Source organism: Cynocephalus volans, chromosome 14 (genome assembly GCF_027409185.1).
Source record: "Cynocephalus volans isolate mCynVol1 chromosome 14, mCynVol1.pri, whole genome shotgun sequence".
Classification (NCBI taxonomy): domain Eukaryota; kingdom Metazoa; phylum Chordata; class Mammalia; order Dermoptera; family Cynocephalidae; genus Cynocephalus; species Cynocephalus volans.
Window position 1 is genome coordinate 99349380 of NC_084473.1, and position 24884 is coordinate 99374263.

The following is a 24884-nucleotide window of genomic DNA, read 5'->3' on the forward strand; positions in this document are numbered from 1 at the left end:
TGCCCGCGAAATCAGCGACATTCGATCCCACATCATCTTCCTGAATTGGTAATTAGGTCATGTATTTTTATTTTTCAAAATGTTGTCACAAATTTTAGAAACTAATTAAAGCCGCTAAGTACATCTTCAAACGGACTCCCTCCAAAAGGACACAGGCATTGTTTCCTGCGGTGGAACCTGGGCATTGTTGCCTTGCAATTCCAGAGAAGCAAGTTATCAATCACAGAAGATGCTCTTAAAATTTTACCACAGCAATGATGCCTGTTGACATTGAAGGACACAAATTTGGTCAGTGTGGTCCCTTCAGTAATGCATCTTCACAGTTCTTCAAATACTAATTCTGTTTTTGACGTTAACTTTCTTTCTCTTCTAACTTACCTTTTCCTCCACTCTCACCAAGGCTCACGTTAACCACCTCTTCTCTTCTGGCTCTCACGCTCCCTCGTTTCTTTGCCTGTAGGCATTTACCCCAGGACATCACACTGTCACTGTGTTACTGTGTGGCTTGGTTGTGCATATGCATTTAAGATCAACCTTTTCTGTTTGCAGAGCCCATTCTGGATGAAGAGATGATCTACAGTTGTGCTAGCTCAGCTCTCACTGAGATAAAGGAAATCGGCTGGATAATGATGAAGACATTTCAAGGCCGTCCCTAGAATGCAGCAGCTTTCTCTCTGGGCTGCTTAATTACTTCACATTCACACAGGTAGCTGCAATAACACATGCAAAGACATTGGAAGGTCTCCTCTATTGTTTAACTCCACGGTGGAAACGCCACACACAGCACAGAGTTTGCCTCCCCATCTTGGAATCCCCCCATGTGTCCAGAGTGGTGAACATTCAAAATGCATTTTGAGTCATTTAAAATGTATGTCCAGTTGATGATTAATGAATCATTATTTTCTATCCAATTCAGCTGAGTTTCCAAGGTGGGATTTAAATTTTCATTGAAATTAACACTTTTTAACATTTCAGTTCTTTGGAGTACTTCTGTCGTGGTGGACTTGATACTATTATTGTGCAACTCTGTATCACGCACAGACATCATAAGAGGGTCTTTCATTGATGAAGATCAATGTGATGATTATACAATCTCATTTCTACATTGAAAAGGAAAAATAAACTAAAGATAATGGGAAATTATGAGAGGCATAAAGTTTATGAGAATGAGTTTTACAAACATTGAGGCTATTTGTTCTAAGAGCAAGCCGTTTAGAAGTATGTTATCAATGTGTGATTTCCCCCAGATGAATGAACCAGAGAAACTGCAGTATAGGAAATGTCCAGTTATCCAAAAGCACTGGGCTCTGTAAAAAAAAAAGAGAAACAAATTTAGTCAGTTCAGCATGTAGTTTAAATTTTTCTTCCTGAGCATTCTGTGAAGATTTATATAGCAACTTTCTATTATAGACTCTCCTTTTCTTTGAGGACAGTTATTTAACCACCTCCCTCCCCCAACAGCCATCTGTTCTCCAGGACACATTGTCCCAACACATTTCATCTTTTATATTTTCCATATTTGTACTCGCTTTTTTCATAGGCTTAAATAAATCATTTGTTTCTTCCCCAAATCTACAGTCCTTTTCACAAGAAAAACTGCAGGTAGAGTAGGATCTATAAACTACCATAAGCGACCAAAAATTGTTGTGAAGTTTTCCGCTGTCAAATTAAAAGTGAAGTTAACAATATGACTCTTAGGGAAAAGTCAGAGTTGACCTTTCTGCCTGACCTTTCTTCCAGAGATCATTCCTCAAGTGTACTCCACACATCTGCCATGGTAAATGCATTTAGATTTACCTCTGAAACACGTTTAGATACTATGTATAAATGCTATTGTTCACCAGGTAAATTTAATTTTGATAATTTGGGTTTAAATCGGACATGAGGCAATGAGGCACCAGAAAATGTAAAATGTAAAATGATAACATGCTTATAATATGTGAGAGCGGAGGGCGTGTCACTGTCATGCCCTGTGGCAGGAGAGCATGCCTGGGAGTTGGAGGCAAAGAGGACTTGAACGTGGTGTAGTGAAGCGGATGTTCTTGTGGAAATCCAGGTAAACCTATGGAGTGCACCATTGGATAGGACTCGGGAACTCAGAAAGGTGTTTGGAGCTGGATTGCAGAATTGAGTGTTACCATCCCACAGATAGGAATTGAAACCATGAAGGTTGATGAGGTCACTCAGGAAGAGGAGGGGACAAAGAGAGGGGGTGGGGACAAAGAGAGGGGGTGGGGACAAAGAGCATTAGCTGTGACAGAAATCAAATGGTAGAGAGCTTGAAGCAGGGAAGGACTGACAGCATAAAATGCAGAAGGAATGTCTTGGGATGAGGATTGAAATACTGGGTTTGGCAATTGGGAACTTCTTTGGGTCTCTAGTGATACTAGGTGGTACCCTGTTAATTGGGACTTAAAAATGAGTAAAATTTCAGGGAGTTTAGAGAATTCCTGTTTTCACTCTTGAAGCTGGCCTTCATATTGTCCCCAGAATATCAAAGTTACAATAAAGATTGCTATGTTGGTTTAGGGAGGATACTCTAGCCTCCACTCTAAATAACAGCTGAAGTTGTATTTCTCAACTTTCTTGCTACGCCTAGACAACAAGGAAGTAGGGAATGGAAGCCCTAACCAATTAACTAAGCAAAGCCGTGCTGTGGGAATACAGAAGGATGCTTTCTGTGCCCTTCCTGTCATTCAGATTGTAACTTCAGTGTTTCCTTCTCAGAGAGAGCATTACTCAGCTCCCAATTTGAAGCAGATTCTTGGACACCTTTATCATACTATACCACTTGAACTTTCTGTGAAGCAACTATCATTATCTCACTTTTTCAGAACATATGCCTCCCCATTATAAAATAAGATCCAGAGAGGAAGCCTTGTTTATCTTGTTCCTTGCTGAATCCCCAATATCTTGAATAGTTTCTTCTTTATATTGGATCATTGAAATCTGGGATATGAACAGATACGTGTTAAATGAATAAATGAATGGATAAAGAGTCTCCAGTCTGATCAGTCTGACAGAATCTGATTTGGGATCATTAAAATCACAATCAAAGCAAAGTGAGTGATTACAATGTGCCGCAGTGTTGTGCTAAATACGTATTGAATGCCCCCAATCACAATCCATTGAGATGAGCATTAATTCAATCTTCTTAATAGAAAAAATATCTGAGGCTTAGAGTAGATAAATATTTTGTAAAGTAATGAACAGTCATTAAGTAACAGAGGTTGGATTTAAGCCCAGGTTTGTCTAACTCCATGCCACATAACCACTATGCATCCAGTCACCCCTGGACATTGAAATGTGGGCACCAGGATTATGTCTCAGCTGAGACATAAGTACACTGAGCCACGGTTGGGCACAGGAGGGCTTCCACACAAAGTATTTCCATAAGCACTGTAATGATGAGTTAACTTCTAATCTTTGCTTAATATTTATTGCAAATACAGTGTGGCCAGACAATTAGGCCTAGAAGCAAATCATTAAACCATTCAATAAAAATAATAGCAAAAATACAATAATATGATACCTGCTATAGCCCTCGCTGTAAACTGCTTTATATATATAAATCAATTTAATCCTGACAACAACTCTAAGAAGTATGTGCATGATTATCCTCGCTTTACAGATAGGAAACTAGGGCCAAAGAAGTTGAACAACTACCCCAAGTCACACAGCCAGGAAACAGAAAAGTCAAGATTAGAAACAGGCAGGTGCCAGAGTGCCGTAAGTAACTCAGGCCAACAGATCCAAACCTGTGTTAGGGGATTTGGTGTCCATCTAAAGATGGTGTAGACCAGACCATGTGTAAAATTTCTTACTAATTATAAACGTATACCTGTATTTAACTATCACTTCAGGCTGGATGAGTGTTTTTCATTTGAAAGATCTTATGTAATTAAAAAAAAATTGAAATATTTACTTATCTCAAAGTGTCATACTTCAAAGCCCCCAGAACTTTATGTAGGTAAGTGGGATGAATCTCTGACAATGGGTAGTTTTATGTCTTAGACAAATTATCCTACCTTACATGGGACACTTTCTCAGCTATGGTTGAAGTGGTTGTCTTAACAAGATGTTGTAGGATTGTGTCACCTAAACTAGGACTGTCCAAAAGAGCTTCTTGTGATGATGGGAATGTCCTATAACATCCATGGCCATTGAGCAGTTGAAATGTGACTTATGCAACTAAGGAACTTATTCTTAATTAAATTTAACTTCAATTAACTTAAATTTAAATCTAAGTAGCTACATAAAAGTGTGCAGAGGCTACTTGCTATATTGGGCAGTACTGATTTAGACTACTTATGGGCATATAAGATCATGAAAATTATCTTATGCAATTCTAAAATATCAAAGATATAAGGAAAATGGACACTAAAAATGTTATTCTATAAAAGGATAGTGGAAAATAAATTGGGGCTGAGCCCGTGGCGCACTCGGGAGAGTGCTGCGCTGGTAGCGCAGCGACGCTCCCACTGCGGGTTCGGATCCTATATAGGAATGGCCGGTGCACTCACTGGCTGAGTGCCAGTCACGAAAAAGACAAAAAAAAAAAAAAAAAAAAAGAAAATAAATTGGATAATCCTATAAGCCAGCGTTGAAGGGTTTAGTACATGGAATAGCAGTAATTCTTAGTGAAACTGAAGCTAGACAGTTTTGTTGATCTGCTCCTATGGAAATAAAAGCTGTTCTGATTGCAATCAATAGCTACTGAAAAAATTAGATCTAATCAGCCAACTCTGCAAATAAATGACCAGTATGTGTAAATAAAGAGGAGTCTTATACATCACAAGCATGATAACTGAAATCATTTATTCACAATGGAAAGAACTGTAGTACAAAGCACAGAGGAACATTCCTTCTTAGCTGGATATCCAGAGGAAGCTGATTCCTGAAGAACATCTGCCTTCCTCAATACTGCCTTTTGCAAAAAGAAGGTGAAGATAAGGAACTTCAGAACATTAAAGGGATGGGTTGGAAATTGCAATCTATCCTTTCAAAGCCAAGGAAAGCACCATGCTGTTATCAATTACATTGCTCCCAATGATCAATCCAGGAATAATGATTTCTCCAATTGGGGTAGAAAGTGCCACAAGCAAAAGCCTTGGCAGCTGCTAAGTCTACCATGCACATCCATAGTTTGGCATTGCTTAAAGAAGCTTTACATACAAAATGCAATATGTATATAATGTACTGTAACATCCTTTTTGGAATGCAAATATTATTTTGGCAAATTGCATTACACATGCACCATATCTACGTTCAGTTATAAAAAAGGTTCAAAAAAATTACAAATTCAAAGTACTTATTTTTGCTTTAAAGGAAATACTTATCAAAGCCATATTTTATTAATCAATCATTTATTTTTCTATTGGCTTCTTTGAGTTTAATAATATAGCAGAAGCAAGGAAGGTATCTAAAATCCATTAATTGTTTTTTAATTACATTAATTGTTTTATTAATTGTTATTTTAATTACAGTTATAAAGCATCGTTTTTAAAATTCTAAGTCATGGTTTCTCTACAATGTATAAAAATATATAATGAAAATAATGGATTTTCATTATTCAATTTTATTTCCTGCCTTTTCATAGAAGTAGAAAATGAAAACAGTAGAAATATCCTAAACTTTTATAGTGTTATTAATATAAATAAATATAAATAACATTTTTTTATTCCTCAGACATACCAACCATTGAAAGTTTACACTAATTACCTGTAGTTTCGTTAATGTTATAAGCTACCCTTCATCTCTCCTATCCAGACACACGCTCAGTTTCCTCAGCAGATATAGTCAACTGCTTCTGTTCACACCTGACATCAATTTCCTTTGATGTTCGCAGCCTAAATGAGAATGCTCCAGCAAGCTGTATTTGTGAAGTGTACAGGATGCCTTTAAAATGATGGCAGGTATTTTCCTCATTAAAGCAGCCATATCAGATAGTTAGATATGATGCTGTCCCTCACCTTCCTACTAATTAATGACTATGATTGCAACCCAAATAAGATCAGGCAATTAAATGTGATAACATTTCAGAAGGTAAGAAAATATACAGCAATCTTGGAATAGCTTCTTACCGATAAATAAAGTTGATCTTTGGAAAATTAATATATAAATGTACTATTCTATCAAAAAAATCCCACACAAAATAAGGAACATAATAATTTTACTTTTAATTGAAACGTGAGTTACATATCCCATTAAATTAAAATGTTAAGAATTGGCTTATAGGAAGGTATTGTAAACAAGCTCTGTCATATTCAGCAGGATACAGTAGTTAGAGATGGGGCTCCTTCAAGCATGTCTTGAAAGGCACTTTGGGGAATATTTTATATTCATTTTAGCAAAATATCTAAGTGACTTTTTCAATAACAGATTTGTGACCAGGTCTAGATAAAAATGAAGTGCTACCAAGGAGAAACATGTAAGAGAAGTTATTGACCCCACCATGGTTCGCAAACATGCAAATACCACAGATATTTAAGAAAACCCTTCAGCAAAGCTAGCACGTTCAGAAAACAAAAGTGAACACACCATTAGGTCACCAACTGTTTTTTATTTTACCAACCATAATGCATTTTGCGTTTTTACTAATTTTAAGTCTAGATATTATGTTCATCAAAATATGCAGGATCCAAGTGTGCCAGTTGATTATAATGGTCGTGTTAGACTGGAGGCATCTTCCTCTGGTCTTGAGAAGCGTCAGGGCTGGCAGTGTGAATACTTACAGCTCTCTCTCCAGCTCGTTATCGCACCATGGGAAGAAGTCAAGATGCAAAGAGATCTCACTCCTCAGCACATTTTCCTTATCTCTCGCTTGAAGCCCAGCTTGGATAGACCCTAATCCTAGCATTGAGAAGAAAGCTTTATTTTATTGTTTGGTCTACATAAGCATGTATGTCGATTTCTTAGAGGTTATAATGACCTGCACATTACAAAAACAACAAGGAATATCAATCAGAATAATAATTTGCTTGTCTGAAGTGCTCACTGGGAGAAGACTCTGAAAAAAATCTCGTAAAGAAACACTCTCACAACAACCCCTTCCAAGAGTGTGTACGTGATTTGAAGCATTTCCGGATGCAGCAAATCGTGCTCGTTGTGACTGGTGTTCTGCAGATGCCAGCTGCGGAGGTGCGTGGTGCTGTTCCTCAGAAAGTGAGAGGAAAAGACTGTGCCAGGAACAACCTGACCCAAATATAAGTCATTAAATAGATATGAATATATATTGATGCATATGTATTCATATGTACACATACATAATTATATACGTGAGTGTAATAAAGATGTGAATTCTTTAAAGACAGAGGACCTTATGCTACTTGAATCCTTCCTCAATGCAGCACAGAGCAGTGCCTAGAGATTAACAAAGCTTCGACAGCTTATGTAGAATGAGCACATACACACTCACACACATAGGCACATGTGTGCTGGTGTCATTAGGGCCATGCTCCCCAGGAACAGCCTCTCCTTTTTTCCTGTGTAAATCTCTCAGGCCTTATGATGTCTTTGTCTTGGCCTCTCGCTCTTCTTATTTTGTACCAAGGCTGTATTCTCTGTACTTACTTCTATTTCCCTCTCTACATGGAGCAGCTATGAGTAGATTGCTCCCAAAGGTGTGTCAAGCTTGCAGCTGATCTCGGCTTAAGGTGAAAACAGAATATTCTTGTGCTCCTTTGGATATAAGAAGTTAGGCAACTAGGATAGCGTTTTCAAAGGAGGATTACAATGCTAGCTACAAACAAAACTATAGGTGAGTTGCATATTTCCAAAGAAGGCAAATGCTCATTTTTATTGTAAATCATTTTAATTTTGTTTAATGTTCAAATATTGATCAATAAGCTATAATTACTTAGATCAATAAGAAGTGATTAATTTTACAGCTGATCCAGCAGACCCCAGAAGAACTGGCTTTCCATCCTTGTCTGCCCCTTACTTGCTGTGTCTCCTGACTTAGATGTCTTAATTTCACCAAATCCTGGCTTCTTTAATTAATGTGAGAATAATACGTAATTCATACATAACTTCATGGTTTTGTGGGCACCAAATGATATCATAAACTGCTAAGAAGTATACAAGTGTATCTAGTTCTTGGTGACCCATTTTAAAACAAAAGTGAAGGAAAAATGTAAATTCACAGGAAGTTATTCAGAATTCTAAGAGATAATGTGGGGCAGTTAAGTCTACAGGGAGGGAAAATAGGATAAACTTGAAAACTGTCTTCAATGGTTTAAGGTATTTCTATATGAAACAGAAAAGCATTTTTCTAATTTCATATGACAGAACCATAACCTATAGATCTGATTTTCCAAGAATGTGATTGCAGATTAATGTAAGGTAGAATTCTTAGCAATTATTAGGGTCTAAAGGGAATGGACAGCTAAGAGCAAAGTGGCTTGGAATAGGATATACCTAAATATCAGTTCTAGTTCATTCATTTGCTGATTGCATTACATTGAACAAGATCATTAATCTTTCTAAATTTCAATTTCTTCATCCTTAAAATGAAGTATGCCCACTCTCACCAAAGTCCAAAGTTCATCTGGTGGCAGCAACAGTGACCCAAGCTCTCACATTGCAAGATGGTGGAAGCAGAGAGAGCAGAGAGAGAGAAAGCAGACTCTCCTCTTCTTTTAAAGCCCTCAGAACCTTGACCACCATTTTTAATCCATTCACTTCACCACGGTCCTACAATCCAAACACCTCTTCAAGCTCCACCTTTCGATTACCATAATAGGATTTCCCACCCTCTTAACAGTCACAGTGGGGGCTAAGTTTCTCATACATAAAACTTTGGGAACACAATTCAAGCTTCAATGAGTTTTGGGGGGACATAATTCAATCCACTACATACACAGACCAATGGAACAGAATAGAGAATCCAGAAATCAACCCATGCACCTACAGCCATCTGATCTTTGACAAAGACACCAAGACTACACACTGGGGAAGAGACTGCCTCTTCAGTAAATAATGCTGGGAAAATTGGACATTCATATGTAGGAGAATGAAACTAGACCCATACCTCTCACCATATACCAAAATCAATGCAAAATGGATTAAAGAATTAAATATACATCCTGAAACAATAAAATCCTTAAAAAAAACATATGGGAAATACTCCTAGAGGTAGGATTGGGTACAGACTTTATGAATATGACTCCAAAAGCACAGGCAACCAAAGGAAAAATAAATAAATGGGATTATATCAAACTAAAGTTTCTGCACAGCAACCAACAGAGTGGGAGAAAATATTTGCAAAATATACATCTGACAAAGAATTAATAACCAGAATATACAAGGAACTCAAACAACTTAACAGCAAAAAACAAGTAACCCAATTAATAAATGGGCAAAGGAGCTGAATAAGCATTTCTCAAAGGAAGGTATACAAATGTCTGGCAGACACATGAAAAAATGCTCAACATCACTCAGCATTTGGGAAATGCAAATCAAAACCACTCTGAGATACCATCTCATTCCAGTTACAATGGCTAATATCCAAAAGACTGAGAATGATAAATGCAGGTGAGGATGCAGAGAAAAAGGAACCCTCCTACACTGTTGGTGGGACTGCAAAATGGTGCAGCCTTTATGGAAAATGGTATGGAGTTTCCTCAAACAATTGCAGATAGATCTACCATATGACCCAGCTATCCCACTGCTGGGAATATACCCAGAGGAATGGGAATCATCATGTCGAATGGATACCTGTACTCCCGTGTTTATTGCAGCGCTATTTACAATAGTCAAGAGTTGGAACCAGCCTAAATGCCCATCACTGGATGAGTGGATAAGGAAACTGTGGTCTATCTACAGAATGGAATATTACTCTGCTATAAAAAAAAAATGAAATACTACCATTCACAGCAACATTCGGATGTACTTAGAAATAAGAAAGAGAAATACTGCATATTCTCACTTATTTCTGGGAATATTAAATAAATAAATAAATATACAAACAAATAAATGGGAGGGAAACAAAAAGAAGACACAACAATCACAACAATTCCTTGAACTTGTTAAGAAAAGTGAGCAGATCTGATGTTGATGGGGGAAGGGGGGAGAGAGAAGGAGGAAAAGGAGGAATTGGTAAAGGGACACAAAAATCAACTACATTGTATATTGATAAATTAAAATAAAAAATAATAAAAAATACAAAAATATTATTGCCTAAAAATATGAAGTATCTGTATAAAGTATTAATAAATGATAAATTAGGTAATATAGGCACTTAGCATAATGCCTGAAATAATCAGCCCCTAATAAATTGTACTTCACTGTTCCCTAGGAATGGAAGGACTTCAGCCCAGTGGTGTGGTTACTACTGCAGGATGATTCATAAGGTCAGGGATCATCTCTGTTTTGCTCATGCTAATATTCGCACTCCTCATAGAGACTGGGACTTTATTTACTATTTCTTGAACAAATGAATAAACAGAAGAAATGTCTCTGTTATTGGAGGTTAAACCAATGCCTTTTAGTTTCTTCCGACTTGGAGAAGTTGGATTGGATTTGATGATCCTAACTGGGGAAGAGAAAAAATAACTCTGAAGTTGGAACTAAACCAATGGAGATGACTTCACACCTTTACCTTTGGTTAAAACAAACTGCAAGGAAACACTTATCCCTGTTACTGGAAATGCTTATGCAGGAGTTCTTAACAGTCATATAACCAGTTGGCACTTTGAAAATCAGACAAGTTATCCCTTTTAGTGGAAAATAATACGAGGACAAATAGTTTTACTTAGAACATCTTTAATGAATAAGGATCAAGAGAAGATTTTTTTCCCAATTAAAATTATTTCCATTGATTTGGGAAGCATAGATAATATGATTCTGAGGTACAATTTTTGGTAGAAGACATAATTGCAAATGATTTCTCCTAATTCCTCTAGTGACAATTGATTGATATAATTTCAGAAACACAAATTTATTAACACTGCACAAAAGGGCAGTAAAAGTTTTCCAGACTTGGTTTTATTTCTTTTGCGTTTTTTTTTTTTTTTTTTTTTTTTTTGCTTAAGTGTCTATGCTTCTTCATTGCAGAACCATTGCACTTAACACATTTCTATGCATACACAATACTAATAGCAAATCCATACAAAGCAAGGCTGGCAAAAAGTCATAACTGTTAAAAAGTTCTTGTATAAAATGCCATGAGATTATTTAGGTTAGTAAAAAACTAGCAAGGATTGTTAAAAACTCCAGAAGGATCTAATCAAAGTGTGAGACTGTGCAACATAATGACAGATGGAATTTAATGTAGATAAGAAAAAGGTAATTCATTTGGGGAGAAACCATTTAAACTTTTCATATACATTGGTAGGATCTGAATTAGCTGAACTACCCAGGAAAAAATAAGGGGTAATTATGGATGGAAGTATTCATTGAAGACATCTGCTCAGTCTTCAGCAGCAGTTAAAGCTAATAGACTGATGGGTATATTAATAAGGCAAGGCAAAATAGTATGGCAAATATTATGACATTATGCTATATAAACCACTGATTTAATTTCACTCTGAATGCTGTGTTAGTTGTTGAGTTCCTAGCATTTTAAAAGATGTAATGTTTACAAAGTAAAAGTCAAAAAAAAAAAAAAGAAAGAAAGAAAGAGAGAAATAAGAGCAAAGCCAAGGAAGCATTAGAACCCAAGCAGGTGACCTGGGGCCGTGAGCGCAGGAGGTGAGTCTTCCCATTGCCGCCCTCATACAGTTTTACTGAATTCGTAATTGCAGCTTGCATGAATTGCAGCTTTCTCCTAGGAATCACTTCTGAAGATTATTTGCCGATGAGTTTTGACCAAAGCACTTAATGCTTTTTAGCCCAACATTATCCTCCGTTTGCCTGATATGTGGTTGGAAGCTACTATGTCTGAAAATATCTGTGAAAGTGAGAAAACAGTCCCTCTAATGAAAAGACTTTTTTCTTTGTGTAAGTATCATTTAAGAAAATCATAAAATGGTGCCTGTTTGTGTAGTATTCCTATTGATTGATTCTCGACCTTTATTCTGCCTCGTCCAAACTACTGGAAAGTCTATCAATGATATCCCTCCAGTGAAAAGATCTTGAGGAAAAAAGTGCTTTAGTAGTAAGATGCATGCAGTCATTAAACATTTTCTGTTTACTTTTTTCTGTCCTGCTTATTCATCTTACATAAATGAACTATTTTTTCCTGTTTCATTGATACCAAAATTATCTTTTTTTTTCTTTTCTTTAAATTTATGAGTACAGCATGCTGTTTCCATCAAATCAGGATAAGTAGTATATGCATTGTCTTAAGTATTTATCATTTTTTTGTGATGAGAATATTCAAAAGACTCTTTTCTAGCTACTTTGAAAGGTACAATGTAATATCATTAACTCTGGCCATCCTACTACGTGATTGAACACCAAAGCTTATTCCTCTTATCCAACTGTGGCTTTGCATCTGCTGACCAGCTCCTCACTCTTGCCTCTCTCCCCGCTACACTCCCCATCCTCTTGTAACCACCCTTCTGCTCTCTAGTTCTATAAGAACAATTTTATGGATTCCACATATGAGTGAGATCATGCAGTATTTGACTTTCTGTGCCTGGCTTATTTCACTAAACATAATGTCCTCCAGCTTCATCCATGTTGCTGCAAATGGCAGGATTTCATTCTTTTTCCTGTCACTGAAAATGCTCTGAACCACCGTGCCACCTCCGTCACTCATTGGTCCTAACATATTAAGAGGTGAGCAGTAGAGTTAGACAGCCCGTGTGAGACACAGTTGGACTTTTGTGTGTCCAACATTATCCAGCATGGGGCAAAGGGACATATTGAATGAATTAATAAACGTACAGAGTTATAGACCCACCTCTTTCAATGAGCTCACAGACACAGCAAGTTCAAAGAATAATAAGCAAACTTCAAAAAGAAAACCATACCCTCATGTAACAAACATAATAATATAGCTAATATTCACTTTTTCTGATCTTAGCAGTCTGGAGAACGATTATTAAAGAAGCAAGGATTTATGACTTTCTGAAAACATGGTATCAGTTTCTATCAGAAGGACCACATCCCCATCTCTAAGCTTGGATCAGATCATATTAAAGTATTTGAAGTCATTTTGAGAATTAAAAAAGGAGCATCAATCAACAATATGTGCAAGATTCTATTTGCTCTAAAAGTTCACTGTGAAGAATGGAAGGTGTCATTAATAATTAGTTTGTATTTTTACTTATCTTGTTTTGTGTGACAATCTCCTCTTTTCAATTTTAAGAATTGTTTTCACTTCACTTCCTATATCTTTCTTTATAATAACTAGCCATGTAGTTTCAGTGTTTCATATATGAATGAAGGAAAAAGAACATTTTAAAGGATCATTTCTTTCATTGAATTTTCCTGTTCTTTGGCTAGCATAAATTACAAATTTTCATGGATGAAGACCATAATGTTAGTCTGTGGTGAGTGTTATCTGAGATAAAAGAGAAGGGATGAGATCAGCTTCTATACAGCTGCTAGACATACCCTCTTTATTAAAAAATGTATTTAAAATGTCCCATCTTCAATGGAGGGGCAATGATTTAGAAGACGCAGCTGCTAGTTAAGTAATAGAAATGGCACCTGGGTTCCAACTGGGCTTAGGTGTGAGCAATTTTGAGCACAGAGACAGAATAGAAAGCAATGAGGTGGGGGTAGAAATCCTTTTGCCATTGCAGTCAAGGTCATCATCAAAATCCATAGAGATCCCAGTTTTCATGATGTCACACTTGGAAATTCAAAGCAACTTTGGGGAAAGACCATTATATTGAACTATCTTTTGAGTTAAAAATATTTAACAGAATTAATGTTAGATGATTGAGAGGGATTTTTAAATCATGCAAATGAAAGAGGTATTTTTCTCAGGGCAATGAAATTCGTATACAGAGGAGCATTACTGATCATTAGCATGGAGAAGGCATACTTCTGCCTAATCAAATGTCCATTAATACTGAGAATGTCTGTCCTCTTCATTGATTGCAGTTTAAAAAGGAACACATGAAAATGTGGTCACATGAGATAGAGATGCCTTCATTAGTCAACACAAATGGCATACTCTTCTTTTTAATGTTCTTTCCTTCTCTTTTTCCTCAGTGCTTCGTGAAAAGTGGTGTGTGTGAACTCTCTATATAAAATGCAATTAGTAAGTTAGGAATAAATCAATCACATATCCTATTAAAATGTCCCTCTCCTGCTACATCCTCTTTATAGCACGTTAGACAGTATTCTTGGCCATAGAGATGGATCAGTCCTTCCATTTATTTCTACTATTGTGTTGGTCATGATCTAGGGGGCTGGATACAAGAAAATAGGATGCCGCTCTGAGGTCAAGATTAGCAACGAGAAACAGTAATTTGGAGATATGAGCAGAAACATGGCATAGTAGAAGGAAATGTACTTTACTGGAATGCAGAGCACGGTTTGAATTCTGTTTTTCCTTCCTATTAATTGGGTAACCTGGTATGAGGTAAGGTATTTGATTCCTTTGTGGCTCACATGTTTTATTATTTTATTACAAAAATATTTTTGAAACCTTTAATCCCTGCTAGGCACTGTTCTGTGGTCTGGCATTCCAATGGTAAACCAAACAAATCACCCACCCTCATGGAACTTAAGAATTAGAGGGAAACATTAGCAATAAACTAACACATGCATATATATTATAGGGTCAGGCCATAACAAGTAGAATAAAGAAAAATGAAGCAGGAGAAATGGAGGTAGTGGCAGCAGATGCTATTAGCAATTGGGTAGATACAGAAGGCTGTGCTGTCCATATCTTAATTGATAAGGTCCACTTGCGTGAATGAAATGAGCATCCCTCACTTCATTTTAATTACTCTCCATAATGGAAATAATAACAGCTACACAAGCACAGGCGTGGTGTAGGAGCTCAACAAACAGGTACACCTCTTAGAGCTACAATTCTGAAATATGTGGTCCCCCTGTCATACCTGACTCTCACTTCAAAGTTTGGGCTCATATATGATTTTCATCTCTCCAAGTACTAATGTTATGCTACAGAAGTCATTATTGGCTAATTTTTAAAAATTCTATTTGACTGTCATGTCCACAATAGAAAAATTGAGTTATTTCTGCTTTTGTATAATACCACATATTTTCCTCATCATTTAGCACTAGCGATTGAAATAAACGCTAGGAGGGAGTAGAACGATCAGAACAGCATTTGTGTTGCCTTCAGCTATTAAATATTTTCAAATGTAAATTCATATTCCACAGGATTTTCTTTTCCTTATGTGTTTCTCCACTTGAAGGATATGAAATCTTGATAGCTGAATCTATAATTCAATGAAAGAAAATATAGGCAAATAAGACATGACAAGCATAGTAGGGCTGGGAAAATGAACTAGAATTTACTATTAGTTTCAAGTAAACTGTGAAGGTCCCAAGAGAGGAATTAGTGTATGACAGGAGAAGCTAACAGGAGATTCTGCAAAGTTGAAGCTCCTTAGACAGATCAAAGAGTGGCAGAGGAGTGTGGGTGGCCAGGAGAAAGACAAAGGGCAGGGAAAGGGACAGTGGAGGCCACTTTGAATGTTCAGTAAACAATTACAAAAGTTGTGACTGGTGTTTATCAAAGTAGGAAAGGGGTATCTGAAAGATAACCATTAGCCAAGCAAAAACAAGAGCCACCATTCTACCACAGCAATTTAGACAGAAGGAAGAGCAGGCAGGGATGTTACAGAGGATAGAGGTAGATTACAAGGAGATTTTGGTTTCCTTGGTTTAATCTTCTCATTTAATCCTTGACGGAACGGAAGGGAGAGCCTAACACTTCTGCTACTCAGCTGACATTGTTCCGTAAAATGAACTAATTATTGAGCACTTACATCTAATACTTACTGAGATTTATCACGTGCTCCAAGCCCTTACATTGAGCAGCAAGTCTTTTAGTCCTTGGAAACATTTTATCAGGTAGCTGTGATGATCTCCACTGTACACAGGAAGAAACTCAGACACAGAGAGGTTAAGGAACTTTCTCAAGGTCACACAGGAATCTACAGATTCCTGATCTTCACCTTTGGAGTCTGGCTCCAAAGTCCTTGCTGGTCATTTACACTATAACTGCCTCATGGTCACTAATTTAATTGTCTTTTGAGAAATCTTGCTGGTTGGTATTATTGTCCTCATTTTACACATTTATTAGAGGAGGCACAGAGAGCTTATGTAACTTTTCCATGAAAACACAGGTTGTAAGTGACATAGAAAACAACAACAACAACAACAACGACAACAACATTCTCTGGGCTAAAACTCTTGTGCTTTTTACCATACCATGCAGAAAAAAGACTAGGAAACGTACGTATTAGTTTCTACAGATTGACGGCAACGCTGGTGCTCCTGTCTCACGCTATAAAAAGATAATCCAAAGGACATATATTTTAATAGTCTCATGCTCCGGTTAATAGCAACTGAGCAAGCTGGGTGAACATCAAGGCACATATACCTTAAAGAAGCGTAACATTTGGCAAACCCCATTTCTGTGGCTTCTGCTTCTCCGCCCTTCCTCATGGGGACAGATTACACAACTCCAGAGATGAAGTGAAGACATGACCCTAGCCATTCCCCTAATTTTGCGAAAGGGGGAATTCCTATTCAATGGAAATACCACACAATTTGTCCTAAGCCACCCAGTTGAGGGATAGTCATATGTTTCTTGCCACTGTATCACACTCGTATTAGTTCTTTCATTCATTTATTCGTACATCACAGATTTGTGAAGCACGTACTGTTTTCAAAGTCTCGATTGCAATCCTGTGGGATAAAAGAGTTGACAAGAATCCTATCTGCAAGGACAGGGGCAGATACAAATCAAGCACACCAGTGAAGGAACATAGTGCAGAAAGGAACGTGGGACATGCTATGAGAGAGAGTCAAATAGACATGCCAGGGATGGAGATTTGAAAGCGAGAGTTTGCTTGCAACTGATGTGATCAAGAAGGAAGGTTTATATTGAAGTTAAATGTAGAGCTGAGTCTGAAAAGGTTATCAGATGTATAGTTAGGAGCAATAAGATCATGAAAGGCGATGGGCGAATCGAAGTCCAGAGATGGGTGAATGTCCCATGTCGGTGGACACCAGGAACAGTGTCACTCGGCAGGAGAATGGACTGCAAGGAGGAAAAGCACCTGCACCGCAAAGCCCTTTCGTCAGGTTGCCTGATTCTGTTTCAAAGATGATCTTGAACCATAAAATAGGGCTCATTCAAAATTAAGAGACACTAATGTGAGCATATGTTTATAAGAAATATAGTGAAAAGAGTATCCATACAAACTAAAATCAAAACCTGAGGTATTAGAACTAACACATTGATTCAAAAGACACAGTGAGGTCTTAGCCATAACCAACAATATGCATAATAATTGGCTGAATCAAATCACTCATGCATTAAATTAGAACATTTGTATTACAGGGCTTGAAGCAGAATGAGCTTTTTCATGTTAGGTATATGAAAGCCACAATTCATGATAGAGCCATTACCTGGACTCAGAATGTACAGGGGCAGACATATTCTCAGCCGGTCCAGACAGTGGAACCCAAAGAACAAATTTTGAGAGAATAAGGTAATTTTTTTACTTACACTTAAAGGTCACAGGTGACCCCCAGATTTCTCTGTTTCACTTTTGATGATATGTCTAACAAAACAAAAATTGTTTCTATCTGGTATTTATTATGACTGCTGTTGTTTCATCTAGGCCAACCCTTACTGGACTCTTCTGCAGTTCCTGAGGCCCTGCCCTCGAAAGATTCAAACCAATAGCAGGGAACTAAAGGGGGATCAGGGAGCTCAGGACACTTAGTGACCAGCAGCAGGCTGGCAAGTGGGAGAAGCTCTGCAGTATGCAGGAGAGAACCTTGAGATGTTATCAGAGAAAATGAAACACGAGTTTACTGGTAGGAATCTGCACAGTTTAAAGAACTTGCAGCCCCTGCAGTAGAACAAACCCTCCTTTGAGCATGGATTTAACTAGTAGTTCCCTTACCTGGTAGTTAGTTACCTTAATGTATGCATACCTAAGAGTTATCCTCTTTTTTGTGATAATTACAGATTTTCTTAAGAAGGGGTCAGTAGCCAGGCCAGGAGTCAAAACATGAAAATGTCAAGACCAACCTGAGAAAGGTCTGCCTCTGAGGAAATAACCATACCTGATGAACATTAAGAAAATACACTGTTAAGCTGGTGTGCGCTCCTGAGCAACAAGCATAGAGCATTCAGGAACAACAACAAAAACTGAGTAAAGACAGAACGAGGGTGTCAGTTCTAGGAGTCCTCAAACAGCTGAAGGATGTGTCTCCTCTCAGTCTCTCACAGACGTGAGACTTTATGTTGGGCAGGAAACTTGGGGAAGAAATTTGATAAGCACAAGTATTTTATCTTGATGGATATATTCTGAGAGATGACATTGTAGGAGATCATAAAGTTACAGTTGGGTAAGACCCTGCCTTCAAGGAATGTATTCATTTTATGTGTAATTTATAATCTGAACTATACAAACGAGAAGTCTGTACAATAGTTTTAGATGTATTACAGAATCCTTTGACAAATAAATAGAAATTTAAAGCATGAGGTGAAGCTGTGTGTTTGATATGAATTGTAAATTTCACATTACTAAAGCACATGATCAGACAGTTCCAGTGGTAGGAAAATTTGGTCCTACTCTGGAGGCTTCAAGATTATTGTCAGAGCATATCACTCAGAAAAGTGTAGTAAGTTTTGGAATGGGGAAGTATAGGTCCTCCAACTTTATTTCTTTTTTCAAAAAGTTTTTCTCTTTTTCAATTGACATGCTTTGACCGTACATGTTCATGGGTTACAGAGTTACATTTCAATACATACATTCAATGCGTGATGATCAAATCAGGGTAATTAGCATATTTATCATTGCAAAAATGTATCATTTCTTTGTGATGAGAGCATTTGATCTCCTCTCTTCCACATATTTGAGAATGTACTATAAATTATTGTTAATTATAGATGCCTAGCACTACTGTAGATCACTAGAACTTATTTTTTCTATCTGGCTGCAATTTTGTATTTGTTAATCAGCCTCTCTTTATCCCCAATCAGCCTCTCCCCTTCCTAGCCACAATTCTACTCTCCACTTCTGTAAGCTCGACTTTTCTCTTAGCTCCCACGTGTGAGTGAGAATATGCGGTATTTATCGTTCTGTGCCAGTTATTTCACTTCACGTCATGTTTTCCAGGCTCATCCAAGTTGCTGCGATTGACAGGTTTCATTCTTTCTTAACTTTATTCCTTTTCAAGATTGTTTTGGTTATTCTGGGTGTCTTGCATTTCTGTATGAGTTTAGGATTAGGTTGTCAATTTCTATGAAAAAGATAGCTGGGATAGGAATTGCACTCAATTTGTAGATTAATTTGGGAAGTAATTTCATCTCACAATATTAACTCCTCCAATCTATAAACATGGAAATCCACTTTGTCTAAACCATTTATTGAGATCATTCCTTTCTTTCAACAATGTTTTTTAGTTTTCAGAGTACGAGTCTTGCTTTTCTTTGTTAAATTTATTCATAAGCATTTTATTAGTTTGGATTTATTCTAAATCAAATTTTTTAAATATTTAGATTGTTCGTGGTGAATGTATAAAAGTAAATCTGAGTTTTGTATATTGGTCTTGTATCCAGCACGATCTTCTTTTTCCATACATTTATTTTTTAAAAATTTTTTTAAATTTATTGAGAATATTCATGTAATGCAAAGCTAATTGTCACCCCTCGTGCCCATGATGAGAGGGCCAGATTCACACTGGGGACACACCCATTACCAGAAATTACTTTCATACCCCCGTCCCTACCCAATTATCCCCCAACCTCTCTCCCCTGCCCCCTTTCCTGCCCCCACGCCCACCCCGCTTTGAAGCCTTAGGAATGTTCCCTCTTCTGTAAGACCACTGCAATACTGTGGTCTTTTTTTCCTTCCTTCCTTTCTCTCTTAACTCCCACATATGAGTGAGCACATGTGGTATTTATCCCTCTGTGCTTTGCTTGTTTCACTCAACATAAGTTTCTCCAGGCTCATCCATGTTGTTGCAAATGGGAGTATTTCATTCTTTTTTATGGCAGAGTAGTATTCCATTGTGTAGATATATATACCACAGATTCCTTATCCAATCATCCATCGATGGACATTTAGGTTGGTTCCATAACTTGGCTATTGTGAACAGAGCTGTGATGAACGTGGGAGTGCAGGTATCCCTTCGACATGATGATTTCCATTCCTCTGGGTATATACCCAGAAGTGGGATTGCTGGATCATATGGAAGATCTATCTGTAGTTGTCTAGAAACCTCCATACTGTTTTCCATAGTGGTTGTACTAATTTGCAGTCCCACCAACAGTGCAGCAGTGCTCCCTTCTCTCCACACCCTCGCCAGCATTTGTTATTCACCGTCTTTTTTATTATAGCCAGTCTAACTGGGGTGAGGTGGTTTCTCAATGTGGTTTTAATTTGCATTTCCCTGATGACTAGTGATGTTGAGCATTTTTTCATGTATCTGTTGGCCATTTGTATGTTCTCCTTCAAAAAATGTCTATTCAGCTTCTTTGCCCATGTCTTAGTTGGGTTATTTGTATTTTGGCTGTAAAATTGTTTGAGTTTCTTGTATATTATGGATATTAATCCCTTATCAGATGCAAAGTTAGCAAAAATTTTCTCCCACTCTGTAGATTGTCATTTCACTCTGTTGATTGTTTCCTTTGCTGTGCAGAAGCTTTTTAGTTTGATATAATCCCACTTTTTTATTTTTTCTTTTGCTGCTTATGCTTTTGGGCTCATGTTCATAAAGTCTATGCCCAGACCTAGTTGCTGGAGTGTTTCACCTATATTTTCCCTTAGTAATTTTACAGTTTTGGGTCTTACACTTAAGTCTTTAATCCATTTTGAGTGATTTTAGTGTATGGTGAGAGATGCATATCTAGTTTCATTCTTCTGTGTATGGAAAACCATACACAGTTTTCCCAGCACCACTTGTTGAAGAGGCAGTCTTTTCCCCAGTGTAAATTTTTGTTGCCTTTGTCCAATATCAGATGGCTATAAGCCTGAGGGCTGATTTCTGTGTTCTCAATTCTACTCCGCTGGTCTGAATGTCTATTTTTATACCAGTACCATTCCAGCACAATCTTATATTCGACTTTTTTGGAAGAGTTTTTGAATGACTGGTATTAATTCCTAAATGTTTTGTAGAATTCACCAGTGAAACTATGTTTGCCTCAACTTTTCTTTATGGAAAATTTTAAGATTCCTAATTCAATCTCTTAATTTGTTATAGGTTTGTTCAGATTTTCTAGTTTTTGAGTTATTTCTAGTGGATTGGATGTTTCTAGGAATTTGTTTGTTTCATCTAAGTGTCTAAATCCTTATATTCTTTAGGACAAAATAAATCTGTTGTTTTTCTATGCTCTATTTATTTATGTTCTAATTTTTATTACACTTGTTTTAAAGTATGTCTTGTCTGGTGTCAGTATAGCTCGTACAGCTCACTTGTGGCATATTTCCTTTACCATCCTTTTATTTTCCAACTATTTATATCTTTGAATCTGAAATGTGTTTCTTGTAGACGGCACATTGCCATGTCATATTTTTTATCCCTTCTTTCAAACTCTGCCTTTGATTGGAGTGTTGTATTCATTTACATTTTATGTTATTAATGATAAAGTAAGATTTGCCTCTGTCATTTTGCTGCTTTTTTCTGTATGCTTTATATTTCTGTTACTTTTTCTGCCTCTGATCTTTTACGCTAAATGGATATATTCTATGTACCACTCTAAATCTCTTGTTGTTTCCTTTGCGTGTGTATTTATATAATTTTTTCTTAATGGCTGCTCTGAGGATTACAGTTAGCATTTGAAAACAATTTAGCTTAAATTAATACTACTAATTTAAATAGTACAGAAGAGATTTGCTCCAATGTTGGTCCATTTTCCCCTCCTTTGAGCTGTGGACTGTCTTTCCACTTATATAGGAGAATAAAATATTACCAAAAAATGTATTTACACTATCTCTTACATTTACCTAATCAGTTACCTTTACTGGAGCTTTTTATTTATTTTTGTGGTTGAACCTATTATCTACTTCCTCTTACTAGAGCCTGAACAGTCCTAGTTTGTGTTTCTCATAGGGTGGTCGGCTAGCAAGAAATTCTCTCAATTTTTATTTGGAAGAGCCTCAACTTGGTGGAATATAAGAGTCTTAATTAACAATCCTTTTCTTTAACACTTTAAATATGTCATCTCATTGCCTCTGGTCTCTGTGGTTTCTGATGAGCAGGCAGCATATGAAGGATCTATGGTATGTAATGAGTCTTTTTTTTTTTTTTTTTTAACTTACAGGTTTCTTTTGCCTTTGGCTTTGACCGTGATGTGACTAGGTATGTACATTCTTGAATTTATCCTATTTGAAATTTTCTGAAGTTATTAGACTTTTAGATTAATGTTTTATGTCAAATTCAGGAAGTCTTTAGCCACTATTTTTTATTCTTTTTGTTTGTTTGTTACACAGAGTAATCTCTTTTTCCTATTTTTGAGTTTGCTGTTCTTTCTTCTGTCAGCTCTGATCTGCTGTTCCACCTCACTAATAAATTTTTTATCTTAATTATTATATGTATTTCTATTTGGTTCATTTGTATGATTTCTATCTCTTTATTGATATTTTTAATTTGTAAGACATCATTATAATACTTTCCATTAATTCTCTAGACATGGTTCTTTGAACATGTTTATAATGTTTGGTTTAAATTGATTTAAATTATTTTTCTAGGAAGCCCAACATCTGTCTCCCTTAAGAATTGTTATATTCACTGCTTTTATAGCAGTTCTATTGGTGGATTTTTTTCCCTATATGTAGGGGCTATACTTTCCTGTTTCTTTGTGTATCACATAAATTTTTATCGAAAACTGAACACTTTAAGTAATAAAATATGCAAATTCTGTAAAATAGATCCCTGCCTGTCTCTGTCATCCTCTCAAGGTTTGTTGCTGTTGCTGTTTCCTTGTTGCAATTTGTTTGTTTAGTGAATTATCTTTAACCAATAAATCTTCTACCTTTTTCCAAGAGACGTGAGTTGGTCGAGCATTCACCATGCAGGCAGTTTGTGACTCTGCCTTAGCATTCACTTCCTACTTGTTCAGGGCCTCCGCACCAACAAGATGAGAGATTGCAGCTCTCTCAGAGCTCTCCCGGGCAAACACATGGCCCTGCATGTGTACATGGTTTTCTAGACCCACAAGAATATATCACCACTTTCAAAGGTCCTTATCAACACCCTACTCCCCACATCATATTCTCAACATTCTGTTGTGTTTCTTTCAAGTTTTTGATCAGCCTCTTGGTTTCCGCACTGATATTGCAGCCTCATGAAGCTGTGATGTTAAACAGTTGTTGCTGATTGCTTACGTCAAACTCCTAACAGGAAAATTTATTCCATTCAAATAATTTAATGGCAGTTATTACTGACAAATGTGAGCCAGGGTTTTCTGCAATAATATAATACAAGATAAATAAAACTAGGGCAACAATCAACTACCCTATTACTCTGTATATTATCTATCAAGAGAAGAGATAGAAAGTAAGGCATGAAACCATTTGTTGCTCTTTGCCTATATTTTTTCCCTCATTTTATAGGTCAAAAACAATAATTACATAACAACCTTGATAAATCTGTTTGAGTTTATGTTAAACGTTTTGGCCAGCAAAAGAATGTCTGAATAAAGCCATATGATTTCAGGAGGGCACACCCAACAGTATATTGACTGTGTGTTGATAAGGAGAGAGAGGCAATAAATCATTGATGTTGGTGGAGTTTCTTGTCAGGAAACTATTGTATCCTGTGCTCTCTTCTAATCAACAGAGAGAAAAACTGCCCCAGATAGCAATGCCCCCAAAACAGAACTCAAATTATGTGATATTGGATCAGTAGCTCATTTTGGTTGTTAAAATAAATTGAAATAAAAAATGTATTCTTTAAAGGAAAATTTATCCTAATTTTAGAATTAAGTTAATAAAACCTTTATTTTCTCTTTTTTCATTCAGATGTGTTTAGGGATGATTTTGCACTAATTATACTCTCTTTTATTATTTTTTATCTACTAACACTATAATTGTTAACATGGAAATATTTCTTTGCAGGCAGGCTGAGAAATGGCCTAGAACCATTGTTGGCACTTTTTTCTTTTAATGCACAAACTCCTCTAAATATCAGGGCTGGCAGTACAAGTATGTATAAAAACCAAAGTTTATTAGAAAAAAAAAAAACTATAGAATACAAGAGAGGTTGAGCAGGACTATGTGGGAAGTCTGACTGCCCATTTTTATGTCCTACCAGCTTCATAGACAAGAGGTGGGTCAACCAGGTTAAAAGGCTGTAAAAGAAAAGGCACAAGTCCATTTGATTTTATGTTCATTCATTTCCATTGAATTTAATAGGTGTTTCAAGTAGCCCATAAAGTATTTTCACAGTATATCTCAATATGCTAATATCAAATTTCATTATAATTTACTTTTGATCATGGAGGAGTTCATACTCTAAGACATTAATACAAAGAGAAGTAAAGTTCTTCCAAAATGTGACTATTTGAATCCATGTAACAGGTGCATAAAATTGACTACATCTCTTTCTACATACATGGTGTTTTACGTTTGAATAGATATTTATATTTCTAAAAGTTATTTTATATATAATTACATGCCATTATCAAACTAATCTTTGGCATGTAAAATTGGCTGAACGAGGGAGATGAGACAAATACTCAAAGATGGTTAAATATGTGCAAGGTACAAATGTCAGGTGAGCACAGACCATGCAGTACTCTCTGTGGTGTTCTTTCTGCTATT